The following is a 15,059-nucleotide window of genomic DNA, read 5'->3' as shown; positions in this document are numbered from 1 at the left end:
GGTTTTGGGAAATGACACTTCTCAAATTCTTTTTATGTGTGATAAGTGGTGTGTAATAAAAACCAATCTATTGCAAAACCCAATCAGAATGGACAAAAACTAAAGTTGGAAGAAAAAAAAAATCATTTGCAAGGGAATTGGAGAGAAAGATCCTCCTATTGCAACTACTCGAAGCCAACTAAGAAGATTCATTAATTTGGTTCCCCAATTCCTGGTAAATTCTCCACAAAGTCAAATTACCAAGTATCCCAAATGGGTAGAGGAATTGAGAAAAAACCACCGGAGAGCAAATAATGGAAAAAGCTTTAGATACTAGAAATTAGGGAAAAATTCAAAATGCTGTTGTGGAGTACAGCTAATTGGCAAATAATCCCAACTAGGTCGGTAATTGGAAAAAGTAATAATATTGATGAAGAAGAGTGTATGCTTTGTGAGGCAGAGGAAGCAACCCTTGAATATATCGTTATGCATTGTTTAATAGCAAAATCATTTGAATCAACTCCCCATGGCCCATTAGATTCTTTGAAATGCATTTTAACTCCATCATTGATAGGGTAAGATTTGTGATTGTGATCCAATAATGCAGAAACAAAGTTGAAACTTTTTCTAAGAAAGAAGAAAGAAAATTCATATTATTGACTATTAATAGTATGCTTTTGGTATAATATGGATGACAATAAACCGCGTCTTAAGGCGGTGGAAGTGTTGAACAGAAATCTCATAGACTATCCTATCATTGGATGCTAAATGAAAGGTTGTCAAACTTTAATTAATTGAACAGAAATCTCATAGACTATCGCAAAGAGTAAATTATTAGGTACTCTCGAAATACCATAAATGCGTAGTCTCTCATCTTACATGAATGGAGGGAGTACGTATTTATAATACTTTAAGAGTACACAATAATTTCTCATTGCAAAGTTGGTTGTCGCCTTTTGAACTGTAACGTCCGCACTATTAATAATGGAAAAGGACTAAAGAAAGTGCAGAGAAAAAGACAAGCGTGGCTGAATATATATTGTGATATTCACTCACGGATCTCTTCCACAAGGTATCATGAATTCTAAGGACAAAAGAGGTCTACTCCTTGGTCTTCTTCTACTTACCGCCCTATCTCTTGCATGGAGCTTGTTTTTCACAGGTAAGACTGTCACAGACTCAGAGTAGCACTTTTTTCATTAAATTTTATATATTTTTTTTGGTATGTATATTGCTATCGCTTCAAATTTTGTATTCTTTATTTGGTTATACGATAAGGAGAGAGGTATGGTATGGTGAGCCACTGAGCCTTCATCCAAATGCTCTGTACACCGCCATATTAGATGCAAATGAATATTAAACATGTCATTTTTTAAGGGTAAATACTTACACATTAGATGGCTGTAAAACGAAAAGTTAATTTAGACTCATATGTGTTCTAAATATTCTGATACCAAATGAAAAATCTAATTTAGAAGTCTTGTTAAGTATGCACTTGACTTTTTAATTAATTATCTACTTATAACACATGATTTGGTTATGAATTGGAAAATCAATAAAATAATTTTTCAAAGTAAATACTACTATAGGGACAAAAGCAGTCCTATAAAAAATCCACTATGAAGAAACAATTATAAATAATAAGGACTTACTAAATTTTTGTAGCCTAGACTCTCTATGCAACCTTTGCAAGCGACCCAATTGTCTTTCTAAAGCAGTAATCCTAGAAACTCTGGAATTCTTCTATAGTGATTTTCTTCATACGAACCAGATCCTCTGGTGTATTCTAAGGTACCTTCTTAAAGATCTCTTTACAACGAACTTGTTGAAATAATATTACGTGGTTTCAAAAAGATTTAAAAGGTATGTAAAAGCACAATATAGTCTTTCTTGTTACTACTCTAGGCACAAGGACTTATATATATATATATATATAAAGCTTATTTCACTCATTTCAAATCTAAATTTGTTCAAATTGGTGTCTTTTTTGATGCCCCATATATCTACTTTCGATCATAGAAAATTTCACTTAAAAATTCATTATGGTAAGAGCAACCACCCTTCAACTTTAAGCATATCAAAACTTTATCATTTTTAGCACCTTCTGACTTGAATTTAGCCCTAATACAAATTAATGAATACCACCAATTTTGACATGTTTTAGACTTTTAGTACTATGTTTCTCCAACACATCAATGAATACTGCAAGACAAACTACCTCTGAAGTCTAAAGCCTCCATACATAATTAGATTTCGATAAATGAATAGTGTATAATGAAGCAAAAACTTAAAAGAGTAATTATGGAGTACTATGAGAGTATAATAAATGTATACTCCCTCCTTTCCTATGACAATGGATTCTACTAATTAATTAAATTCATGATGGACCTATTATTCATGTTAAAGTAGTAAGTACACATTTATTTTACTCCTAAAATTATTTTATAAATTTTCTACTTATAAACCACACCACTCCAATATTCATTTAGAAGTTAACCTCCATAAGTTGATATAATCAATGTGTGTTGATATTTTGTGCGATTCCTAAATCTTAATTGAACAATTAGGCTTCAAGCAAGAAAGAAAAAAAAAAAAAAAAAAAAAAAAAAAAAAAAAACCAACCTGAGCAACCATGTGAATAGCCTTACAACCAAAAATTATAGTGGAATATTATAAAATATAATAAGATTGATGTCTTTTTCACTTCCCAGATAATTGTATTTATGATCATTTTAACTTGGTATCTATATTCTCTAGATGGAAACATGAAGAAGTTAACTGAAGCAAGAGATGGGAAAGAATTGCTTGGAGTAGTCATTATAAAACAAATGAATAGCCCAACTTTACCTTGGGCAAAAGATTCCATCCAAGCGCAGGCTAATATTGACGAAACAACCGAGCACCATCACCACCACCACCGCGTCCTCCTAGAAATCCAGGCCACAACTCCCACAACCCCTAGTAGGCAAATGCCAATGTCAAAATAGTATGTGCAATTGATATTTTGGTTCACTTGGAATATTACAACCACCTCTAGGGAATGTGAGGTTATTCCATGTTTGGTTTGTTATTTATGCAGCACAATGTGGGAATGTAAGATTATAATTAAGGACATATTTGGTATATCGAATGCTGATTATGATAGAAATGATAATCTTTAATATTAGTGGGAATATAAAATGTTGTAATGGAATAATTATTTATAGTCACAAACGTGGTTGTAAAATGAGTCCAAATCTTCTATCTCACTCTCCTTACTCCACTATATACTCCACAAATGAAAACATGCCACATGTCCATCTATTTAATTAAATGTTAAATTTACCCCTTCTATTATTTCAATTTGCCTAAATAAATAAATAATAAATAACCCATAATATTTAGGTAATTAAAATAATAGAAGGCATAAATTTAGCATTTAATTAAATAGATGGGCATGTGGCATGTTTTCATTTGTGGAGTATATAGTAGAGCATGAAGAGTGGATAAAAGATTTGTGGAGTATATAATGAACAGAAAGAGTGGACAGAAATTTGGACTCTTGTAAAATATGAATAAACTCAAGATTTGTATTTATGAAATATCTTATTTATACAAGTATTTTCTAAAATGGAATGTTTTTAAATTGACCTCATTGCTCATTAAGGAATAGCTATTGAAAGAATATTTTTATTTTATGATTTAAAAAAAAAATTATTCGTATAATGTATGTACATATGGAAAGTTTATATTTTGGAAATATATTAAATTTCAAAGTTATTATATATATATACTAAGGAATAACTATTACATTAAGAATTGTAAGGGCACAAAAGTTAGGGGCCCAAACCCACTTAAAATTGTGAGGCCTGTACCTCCCAATCAGGCCCAAACAGATAAATATTTGTTAAGAGAGTGGGAAAAAAAAGTCAGTTCAGGTCCAAAGATTCGAATAAGAAGGAAATTAATGGAAGTGTAAATCAAATAGTATTGATGGTTTTTCTCAGGTCTGCCCAGAAACAATTTCTCTACATAGGGATGTACACTCCATTCTATCTTTCTTTCTACTTTTCTTTTTCTAATCTCTTTTTCTTGATTTTTTTCCGGTTCCCTTCATCTGGAAGTTTTCTTCCTTTATATACTCCTATGTTTCTTGCATCCTAGCCCTCCATTTGCAGTCCACTAGGTTCTCCTTAGGACACTTGTCCCATTAGACTCTTGTTCAAGGTGGTAGAAGGGGCTGCTTAGTTGTGAATCTATTGTTCAGGTGTCATTTCCTCATCAATGCAGTTGATAAAACTGTTGCCAGTCATTTAATGCGGAGGTAGTAGGTGAGCTTTTATAGGAAACTTCTTTCAACTACCTTGACTCTCTCTTTGAACGCCATTCCCTCCACTCGGGTTTCCAGGAGATATTTTGTCCGTTCCCCCTTGTTTGCAGGCAAACCCACTCCTTGGGTTTAAACTGTTTCCACCTAAGGAAAAAATGATGGTCATAACGGTCTTAATCTTCCTCGGTCCTTGGGGTCTTAATCTTCCTCGGTCCTTGGGTCTCCACAGGAATAATTATTATCAAGGCTATCTTAGTTGGGGACACAAAAAATCCAAAGTATGGACATGTGATCAATGATGTTCTTGTGTTAGCTGATGGTTTTTGTGTTTGTAATTTCTCTCATGTTAAATGCACAGGCAATTCAGTTCCCCATTTTCTAGCCTGAAAATCTATTTCTGGTAATGAGCTTCAGGTATGGATTAAATCCACCCCCGATGATATAGTTCCACTAGTTACATGTGACTTTGTAATTGCGTTTTTCATTTTTAATAAATTTGACCCTTGGGTCTAGTTTCTCAAAAAAAAAAAAAAAAAAAAAAAAAAAATCTTAAGAAATAACTATTCTCTATAATGAAGATGCAATCAAATGATCAAATAGCTATTCCACATTAATAACCATTCCACTATAGGATTTATTACAACATATTGAACATGCCCAAAGAGAATAGAAAAATGCTATGTTCCCAATAAATTCTAAGTGGCACATTTTTACTGGCTGTTATAGGCGAGCAAAAAAAAAAAAAAAAAGTAATGAATTTAAATTAAAACTAGAGTAAGAACTTATCACCTATGATTTGTTGTGAAAGTGTCGTGAAATTGTTGTAAATGTAGCATTTCTCTAGAGAATAGCATTATCATTTATAGGCTATAGATGGAGCCAGGATTTTAATTTGGGGGGGGGGGGGGGGGGGGGCGGTCAACGAATGATTTTTAATTTTTTTTTTAAATTTTTATAATGAAAATCCAAACTAGCATCCATTTAATATTAGCAAACTATCAATAAATGAAAAAAAAAAAATACATGAGAATTGTTTCTTAAAACATTGCAATGAAATTATTTATCAAAAGACTCTAATTTAAATCTCTAAAATTATCTATGATTGATTGCAAATAAATATCATGACAATTTCCCTTTCAAAATATAAAATCAAAGAGTTTACCAAAAATTTATATTCTGTTTTGTTGTGAAGATTAGTTTTGGTGATATTCATAACTGAAAATGCTTGTTATTGTTGCAGAGAAACTAAAGGAGTAAACAAGCTTTGTATCTAGGCTCTTGGTTGTTTTTTTTTTTTTTTTTTTTTTTTTTTTGAGAACTAGACTCTTGGTTTTCGAGGGCCCAAACCATTAGCACAATTTAGAAATACTTATTTTTGAAGTCTGGATGCCGAATAATTACATTATGCTCACAATGAAGTTGCTTTTCCAGCATTTCTTTTTCATATATTTAAATTCTTATGGATAAAATAATCCACCACAAATTGCATACAACAATTAACTTTGGTTCCTTTCAAAGAGATTCCCCAAATTACAACAAACATGGAAAGAAAATAAACTCATAATGAGATTATATCATATCTAAAAATAGAATTAAGGTAACAATTAAATCCTTCTATGTCTAGTTGTATCAATCAGTATTGCCAATCAACATCAATCACAACCGATTAGGTTCAACAAAATTAATTAACATTAATAGGTCAAATTTGGCTTCCACACTAGATATATTTTCAGCAGTTGGGTTTTTAGGTGATTTTCAACTCGATAGAGTAAAGCACAAGGAAAGGAAGAAAAATGAGGGATGTTAGGAAAATGCAAAGTAACAACCAATTTGGATACTCGTGGGATCAAATTATTGTGGAAAAATGGGATCGGATTATTGTGGAAGGGGATGCAAAAATTTGTATTGACTCACTACTCACTAGTGCCTATGAGTTCGAAAGGAAAGCAAGTACACCGGTCCATCTCTGCCTTAATCAGAAATAGTTTAGAAATTAGCAAGAATTTTTTGAGTTGTAAATTTTGTTGGATTAGTAGAGACTGTAATGGTGCAGCTCATGCTTCTGTTAAGCTGGCTGGTAGTTTTAGAAGGTCCTTTCTTGTAATAAGTACAACCTCCGTGCTAGTATTGCTGATATTTGCAGGGTCGATTGTTCTTATATTGAGGCCGTTTGGACTCAGCGTTTTGCTGAGTCCACGTTTCACGTTTTGCCCTTTTTTTTTTTTTTTTTTTTTTTTTTTTTCGGAAAAGTGAACAGTAAAATCACATGATTTTACTGTTCAGAGACAAAAACACTGTTCATGCACTGTTTTGGCACTGTTCACGCACTAAAAAATATTAAAAATGGGTCCCACGGTACTATTTACACATTTAAAAATTATTTTGCTACAGTATTTTCAGTTTTCAGTTTTCAGTTTTCAGTTTTCAGTTTTCAGTTTCAGTAACAATAAGTTCAATCCAAACACACCCATTGTTTCTTAGGTTTTTTTTTCTTTAGTGAAAGTCCGGATTATCAAAAAAAAAAAAAAAAAAAAAAACTTGGATGCTCGTGGAAAAAGCCACATCGCACAACAACGTACCCCACCTCTTTGTTCTACTCCAACATAAAATTTACAATGGCGCCAGTGCTCTATGCTGGAGTGCCATAAACTAATCAAGAATTAATCCCACATATTAAATATAAAGCGGTATAGAAGAGAAATCTGAGAAATCTTGATTATATTATTGAACTTCTGTCTCAATCTATATATAGCATTAATGCATGCTGTCCCCGACATTTTTGTGCCGAAAGTAAATACGTGTAGAAAATTATTAGAGTTTGAATGAAAAATTTTCAACCAAGACTTGCTAAAAAGGCAAAGTACAGATCATCAAAAAAAAAAAAAAAAAAAAAAACAAGAAGGCAAAGTAGAGCATTAATATTGGTTGAGGCATTTTGCTAAAATGCTAAATTTACCATCAAAATATAACAAAAGTGGATGCATGGCATCAGTGGAGCAAAAGACATATTTTTTGCTGCTGAACTACAATGCACAACTATCTTTGCCTGTGAACTGCAGCTAATTTTGTAAAAAAAAACAATATTTTATTGAAAGATATATTATTTTATTGTGTTGGTGGTAGTGGTTGTTTATTATTGTAGATATATGATTTTATTGTGTTGAATGCTAAAATAAAATGACTAATGTTAAGTGTTTTATAAAGTGAAGTAATAAAATAGATAAAATAGTTTTTTGTGGTGCCAAATTGCTAAAGTTTTTACACCACAAATGTTGATGCTGGAAGAAATTGCTATTCCTGAGTATGGCGTGGCGTGTGCTTGTGGCCTTTGGAACTTTTATGCTCTAATAAAGGAAAAGGACTAAAGAAATTGCGGTGAAACATACAATCATGAAACATCACTGGTATCTATGATGATATTCTTGTGACCAGTTCTCTTCCACAATGCAGCATAAGGCTTGAGCTGAAGAGAGGCCTCTTCCTAGGTTTTCTTGTGCTTGCTGCCCTATTTCTTTCATGGAGCTTGTTTTTCACCGGTAAGACTAATTAACGCAGCACCGATTTTGTTAAATTTATATTGTTTGGCATGTATATATAGCAATGGCTTCTTCAAGAAGTTTGTGTTGTTTATTTCTGTGTGTGTGTGTGTGTGTGAACGATACAGAGAGAGATAGAGAGCCTTTTCTTTTTTTCACTCCCCTGTTGTGTGTAGACCTCCATACTTAGATGCAATGTATATTAAATGTATCCAAAAAGAACTTTGGTTTTATCTTTTTAATTTGAAAAGTAAATAGTGGTAATATATATATATATATATAGAGAGAGAGAGAGAGAGAGAGAGAGAAATAATGAGGGTAGGACCAAAAAATGAACATATCCACATATATACGTAAATAATTGCTTCGATGTTCATTTTGTGGTGCTAGTCTCATCATTATTTTGATTATAACAATATTCACAAATGTAAAACATCAACAAATGTGTAAACTTTAAATTTGGATGAATGGAAATTTGACATTAAATAAGAAAGGAAAAGAAAAACCCTTTGAGAACAGGCAGAGCGCATGCGAATATGATAATATTAACAATACAAATAGATTGAAGTAGCCATGTATTAATAATACAAAGAGATTTCTCTTAGTATTTTGTTGCTAAGATGGTTTAAGGTACCTATTCAATAATTGGAGTAAATTCCAATTTTTTTAGCCAATATAAATTAGGTTAAGATTATATAATTTATGAATCTTTTTTTGAAATATATATTTTATGAATCTAGTAAATTGGTCTTGAGATGAGACCAAACCTATTTTGTGTCTAATAGACCTTTTTAGCCTAAGCCAATAAATTGGGATTGTGGAGAAATAATTGGCAAAATAAACTCATAATGGGATTATATTATATTTTGGCAGAGAATTCGAATAGCAATCAAAGTCTCTCAAAGTCTCATAGCATCAATCAATGTCAATCAACATCAATCACAACCAATTAGCAGGTTCAACAAAATAAGTTAATTAACGTTAAAAGGTCAAATTTGGTGTCCAAGCTAAGTATGTTTTATGCAATGAGAGATGTTATAAAAATACAAGCAAACAACCGCGTTGGATACATGTTGACAAAACCATCGATATAGGGGCCTCCTGTGTTAGACGAGGGTGACCTACCACCTTGCAAAATTCAAACTTTCTTTATATCAGGAAGATGTGTTTTTGCTACTTTCTACTTCTCAATTTACATCCTCGAGCACTACCGAAACTTAGACGATCGATTTCTTAACTTGGGCATATATATATATGAAGCCATAGCTTGGTTTTGATGGAGTCAGAGTATAGTGTAGAACAAAACAAACTAGTGTAGAACAAATTGACATATGAACTTCTTTTGTCTTTAGAGAAACTCATTGACAAATAAACTAGTTTTTTATTATGTTACTAAAGCTTTAGCTACATAATCTTGTCGGTGGTTTTTTTTTGTATTGGCCTTAAGAAGTAGCCAAATACCACAAGATTGGCCCCCATTAAATTGAACAGAAATATCTCTTAGAGAGATTTAATATGTGACATTTTAGTGTCAAAAGTCAAATAAGTAGAAATATTATCGATTTTTAAATGAAAGTTTGTCAACTTGGCCAACTAAAGGTAAAATCCAGTACTAAAGATGTGATGGGGAGATAAACACCTTAGGGAGCTTCCTTGAGTAATTAATATAACATATAGAGACACACTTTAATCCAAAAGGCCTAAGCCCAATGGATATGTGCTCAATTATGTTATATTAACCACTCATTCTTCTTATCTTTATTCAATGTGGGGCTTCACTCACACGTGTAACCCAACAATCTCCCCCTCACATGTGAGTCTCTGCCACTCTGTGGGCTTCAAGACTTCTCTGTGGGCCATGAATAAGTCCTACTCGCTCCCCCTTGCCTAATGGACTTTTTACTTCATCAGCGCGTCATCCATGGGTCTCTCGTATGCCATTTATGGGAACCACGTGTCAACCCCGCACGCACATCCATGGGAACCCCACAAGTTCATGTCCATGGGAACCTCGCACCATACCATTATTTAGCACCACGTGATTCTCTGCCTCTCTGTGAGTTTTGAACAAGTCCTACTCATGAATCTGCTCACAACTCCCACTGCATGTGTAATGTCTAGCCTTGTACACACCATAGCATACATCAAGCTGCCAATAGCTGAGGCATAGGGCACCTTGCTCATATGGTCCCTTTCTTTTTCTGTCTTCGGTGACTGTTCTTTGCTCAGTTTGAAATGACTACTCAAGGGTGTGCTCACTGGTTTAGATTCATTCATGTTGAACCTGCTGAGAACTTTCTTCACATACTCTGACTGTGAAAGCTTCAATGTACCATTAGCCTTGTCTCTAATGATTCTCATACTAAGGATTTGCTTTGCAGCTCCAAAATCCTTCATTGCAAACTGTTTTGACAATTGCTTCTTTAGATTATTAATCTCTTCAATGCTAGACCCTGCAATGAGCATATCATCCACATACAACAGTAAAATGATATAAGAATTGTCAAAGAATTTAACATAGCAACAATGATCAGCTTCACATCTCTTGAACCCAATTTTATGCATAAAATTGTCAAATTTCTTGTACCACTGTCTAGGAGCTTGTTTTAGGCCATACAAGCTCTTTCTCAGTTTGCAGACTAGATTCTCTTGNAACACTCTGGCTCACCACCATCAGTCAACAGGAGATAATTTAAAGCAGGTGAATAACGCTGTGGAGGTCTAATGTTCTTGGAAGATCTGCGGACTTTAACTACAAGTGTACTCTGATCTACCTGTGAATCTACATTCTCCTTATCTTCTTCACCCCTTTCTGGACAGTATTTTCAGTCAATCCATCTAAGTTGACAAACTCAGATTTCTTTTGATCTATCTCTGTAACATCTGACACTACAGTTGACCTGTCATTGTACATAACCTGTTCAATAAATATCACATTTCTATTTCTGATGATTTTCCTATTTTGTTCATCCCAAAACCTATAGCCAAATTTCTCATCACCATAGCTAATGAAAAAACATATTTTAGACTTAGCATCAAGTTTACTACGAGTATCAGAATAATATAAACATAAGAAACACAACCAAAAACTTTTAAATGGGAAAACTTTACCTCTTTACCGCTCCAAACCTCTTCAGGAAGTTTGAACTCCATGGGAACTGATGGCCCTCGGTTTATCAGGTAAGCTGCAGTGCTAACAGCATTAGCCCAGAAAGTTTTTAGTAGTCCAGCATGCAACCTCATACTCCTAGCACGCTCATTAAGAGTTCTGTTAATGCGCTCAGCTACACCATTCTGCTGTGGTGTCCCAGGAATGGTCTTTACCATCCTAATTCCCTGTGTAGCACAATACTCATTGAACTCTCCATCTATGTACTCTCCTTCATTATCTGACCTCAAACATTTTACTTTCAAACTTGTTTCTGTCTCAACCATGACCTTCCACTTCTTAAAAGTTTCAAATACATCAGATTTATTTTCAGAAAATAAACCCATACCTTTCTGCTTGAGTCATCAATGAAAGTGATATAGTACCTTGAACCTCCAAGGGATGTAACCAGAGAAGTCTCCCACAAATCAGTGTGCACTAACTCCAATTTTTCAGCCTTCGGTGTCCTGCCAGTTTTCAAGAAGCTCACATTTTTCTGCTTTCCTAAGATGCAGCTTTCACACATGTCAAAATCAATGGACTTCAATTCTAGTAGTTTTCCTTTTGATAGCAACATCTTCATCCCTTTCTCACTCATGTGACCAAGTCTGCGGTGCCATAGGGTTGTATTAGTGCTTGCATTAGCAATTACAATTGTGTCTCTTGGACTTGAGGTCATATATAGAGTACCAGTCTTCTTTCCACGAGCCAATACCCTAGCTCCCTTTGTAACCTTCCAAGTACCACCAACAAATAATATTGCATGCCCTTCATCATCAAGTTGTCCAACAGAAATCAGATTCCTCCTCAGGTTAGGAATATGTCAAACCTTCTCCAGTAACCAAACAGACCCATTGGGCAACAATATCCAGACATCTCCCATACCTACAACATCCAAGGCTAAACCATCGGCCAAATACACCTTACCAAAATCACCTACAACATAATTCTGTATGATTTCTCGATGTGGAGTGGTATGAAACGAAGCTCCTAAATCCAAAACCCAATCATCAAGTGGACTGTCTACTGTAAGAAGTAATGCATCCTGTACATCTTCTGTTACAGCATTAGCAGAATCATCTTAATTCTTCCTTTTAGGATTTTTGCATTGGTTCCTAAAGTGACCTGTTTTTCCACAATTCCAGCATTGTATTTGTTGGCCTGATTTAGATTTACTTCTATTCCGATTAGAATTTCTGGATTTTGATCTACCCCGATTTGAATTTCTGTTATTACCTCGGCCTCTTGTCTCAAGGTTTAGAGCAGAACCAGATCTTGAGGTTTCACCTGCATCTCTTCTGCGAATCTTCTCAGCTAGAATTAAATCTCGAATATCATTGTACTTGAACTTTTCCTTTCCTGTAGAATTACTTACTGCCATCCTCATTGCCTCCCAACTGTTTGGCAAAGAAGCCAAAACGATCAAAGCACGAATCTCATCATCAAAATCAATTTCTACAGACGACAATTGATTTGTGATAGTGTTAAATTCATTCAGATGTTGTGCTACTAATGCGTTCTCTGTCATCTTCAGATTAAACAGTTTCTTCATTAGATGCACCTTGTTATTTGCTGACAGCTTTTCATACATACTAGACAAAGCCTTCATCAGATCTGCTGTGGTCTTCTCCTTTACAACATTGTGTGCAACAGACCTAGACAGAGTTAACCTGATAACTCCCAGTACCTGTTTGTCAAGAAGAGCCCATTCCTCAGCCTTCATAACCTCAAGTTTTTCCCCTAGAAGCGGCAGATGCAGCTTCCTCCCGTAAAGGTAATCCTTGATTTGCATCCTCCAAAGTCCAAATTTTGTGCCATCGAACTTTTCTATTCCAGACGTCTTTCCTGCTTCCTCTGCCATTGCTCTCACTCAAACCTAACCCTAGGCTCTGATACCAGTTGTCGTGCTAATGTCTATTGCTAATGTGGCCCTAGGTGGTGGTGTTTCGGTCTAATGACTTAGCTTAGTGGCCTATTTTTACAAGTAGAATACTCCGCTTGCACAACAAGTATTAAGTAGAATACTTGGATGGAGCTTATTACAGTATGAATGCAGTTCCACAAGTCCACATTCATCACAACATTATGAATGAACAATTGTGCAAAATAACTGTAATTAAAATCAAACATCGCTAAACTAAAGCATAAAGACTTCTAGAAAGAAGGTATATATTTATCTATTGCATACAGAAAAGTATATATAGGTAGCTTCCTTAATTCTGAAGTATGTGTTACTGTAGATTTCTCTGGAGGATTTTTCCAAGTCATGGTCATTAGCTATAAATGTAATCGGATTGTAAATGGCAAATTTTTCAACTTTGACCCGGTAATGGAAAAGGACTAAAGATGTTGGTATGAAATTGCAGGAAAACAGAGCTAGGAACATATAGCTGCCTATATATTGTGATATTCATAAATCTTTTCTACAAGGAAACATGGCGTTTGAGTTGATAAAGAGACGCCTCCTCAGTTTTCTTATACTTTCGACCCTATTTCTTGCATGGAGCTTGTTTGTCACCGGTAAGAGTATCACCCTTTTCTCTAATTTTACATTGTAATTGACTTGTATATATCTAGAGGCATTTATGTTATTTATTTCTGTGTACTCTGAGAGAGAGAGAAAGAGAGAGAGAGTATAACATGTTCTCCCGGTATTCCTGTGTGGGTACTCAATGTGATTGATTCAGATTAACTTTGAAGCCTCAGGCCTGAAAATGGACATGGACTAATTTGTTTCCTAAAAATCCAATCAATGGTAACATATAATGAATCAAACACTTTTAGCGACACCACTCCATCAATATCTGTTAAGGTTTGAACCCCCCTTCTAGATTTTTCAGCTTCACCTCCATTATCAGTTGATACTTGGCAATTGGGTGGAAAAGCCTTTGCAACCAAAATATATTGTTTGCTTTGCCTTCAAATCATTTCTACTTCCGGTTGCACTGTGTTTATGACCTTTTAAAACCCTTTGCCTTTTCTTTTTCTTTTGTTTTTTTTTAATATGTTGTGGTAATTACATCAATGCAATGCTCAGGTGAAAAGACGGAGAAGTTGACTTTTACAAGAGATGGGAAAAATATATATGGAGCTGTCACTGTAAAACATAGGAAAGGCCAACCTTTCAACTTTGCAAAACTAGAGGAGCAGCCACCTCCATTAGTGGAGGAGCCACCATCACCACCAAGACTAACAAGGCGAAAACCCTCTGAACCACCGCCACCAACTACTACAGCACCTTCAGGGCCACATCCGTAATAGGTGTTCACTGTTATTTCATCATCATCAACAACAACAACAACAACAAAAACCAATACTAGAATAAATAAAACTTACTTAGAGTACGTTTAGTATGTTGTAATAGCTCCTGTAATGAAATAGTTATTTATGTGTAATAACAATTTGGTCATTCGGTTATATCTTTATTAGAATGATTAGTTATTACATTGGAATAACTATTTTTTAGATTGAAGAGTAGATATTTCTCTTTAAAATGAATGTAATAGTTATTTCTTAATGCATATAATATGTTTTAAAAATAATATATTTCCAAAAATATAAAGTTTCCATATCCATCGTCATTTACAAGCTTTCTATATGTAACAAAAAAATTAGAAATAGTAATAATTATTCCATTACAAAGTTTTATATCTCCAGTAATAAAAATTACTATTCTTAATGTAATCCACATTTAATGTATCAAATGTACCCTTAATGTAAATGTCATTTCAGGGTGTGTATATGGATTGGATTGAAGGGTCTTTTTCAACCTAACCTAACCTTGTTGTATTGATAAATGTTAACCTAACCCAACCCATCATATGTGTAGATTGGTGAATTGTGAATACATGTTTTATGTGCCTTGTAAATAGATTTTCATTAACTATTTAAGAAATGTTTTTAATAAATTATTACAATTCACATAATATGCGTAAATCATATTCCAAATTTTCAAATTCATCATAACTAGTTATCAAAATACCAATATTAATCAAACTAAAAAAAATAAAAAAAATAAAGGTTAATAAAATAATCTTCTATATATGATGGATTAAGTTAGGTTTGATCAACTGAAAAAACCAATAAC

General features: G+C 33.9%; 1 long non-coding RNA gene across 2 annotated transcripts; it reads left to right on the top strand.

Annotated features, from left to right (window-relative positions):
- Positions 1-7,682: 7,682 nt before the first annotated feature.
- On the top strand, positions 7,683-14,456 carry LOC112031131 (uncharacterized). 2 transcript variants are annotated; one of them, XR_010629639.1, is made up of 3 exons: positions 7,683-7,824; positions 13,339-13,492; positions 14,010-14,455. It is a non-coding gene; the product is annotated as an uncharacterized LOC112031131 (long non-coding RNA). The 2 variants fall into 2 exon arrangements; XR_010629643.1 differs by lacking the exon at positions 7,683-7,824 and adding an exon at positions 12,602-12,746 and having other exon boundaries at positions 14,010-14,456.
- The last annotated feature ends 603 nt before the right edge of the window (positions 14,457-15,059 follow it).

Source organism: Quercus suber, unplaced genomic scaffold (assembly GCF_002906115.3).
Source record: "Quercus suber isolate HL8 unplaced genomic scaffold, Cork oak 2.0 scaffold_7, whole genome shotgun sequence".
NCBI lineage: Eukaryota > Viridiplantae > Streptophyta > Magnoliopsida > Fagales > Fagaceae > Quercus > Quercus suber.
This window is presented reverse-complemented; position numbering and strand designations above follow the sequence as displayed.